Here is a 745-nt window from a genome sequence, read left to right on the forward strand (position 1 = left end):
CTGCTGACTGCCGACTCGTAATCGCTGCCCCGAATATGGGACCACTTGAGGGCCGCAGCAGGCTCACGACTCTCGATATGAACTCGGGATTCCGGAGCGCGCCGATAGCGGAGGAGAGGAAGCAACTCACCGCGTTCATCACACCGTTTGGGCTGTTCGATGTCAAAGTCATCCCCTTCGGAATTAAGAACTCGCCAGCAGAGAACGGGCTGTCAAGGTGTAGAGGGCTGTGCCATGTAAAGATAATGTATAACCCTGCGGAAGGCGGCCGACCGGTCCCGCCACACCCTGACGGCTCAACACGCCCCCGCCCTGTCGGGTCGCTGCTAGAACTACACTCGTCCGCGCTCCGGCGTCTACCTGACCGACCGTTCCCATTGCCGGCGGTTCTCTCGCCTGCCTGCATCACTACCACGGTCTCGCAGCTCACTGAAGCGTCAGGCGTAGTTCCACACGGCCTACGCCGGGACCGAACTCGGCACCCCACGTACTCGACAATCCCAACCACGGCAAGGGAGGATGTCCACTGCAGAGCTGGAGTTACTTCCTTCGCGTACTCCAAGCCCGCACAGCTCCCTCGCCTAAGGCCACGGCCCCGCTTCTACCCTGCACCTTCCGCCCAGTTAATTACAGAGTCTTCGCAACGAGCCATTGGTCCAACTCTGCGCATGATACTTAACCTCCGTGCATTGCTCCAACTCTGCGCATGATACTTAACCTCCGTGCATTGGGTGAAGTCTGGCCC

Source organism: Gregarina niphandrodes (assembly GCF_000223845.1).
Source record: "Gregarina niphandrodes unplaced genomic scaffold scaffold00009, whole genome shotgun sequence".
Lineage (NCBI taxonomy): Eukaryota > Apicomplexa > Conoidasida > Eugregarinorida > Gregarinidae > Gregarina > Gregarina niphandrodes.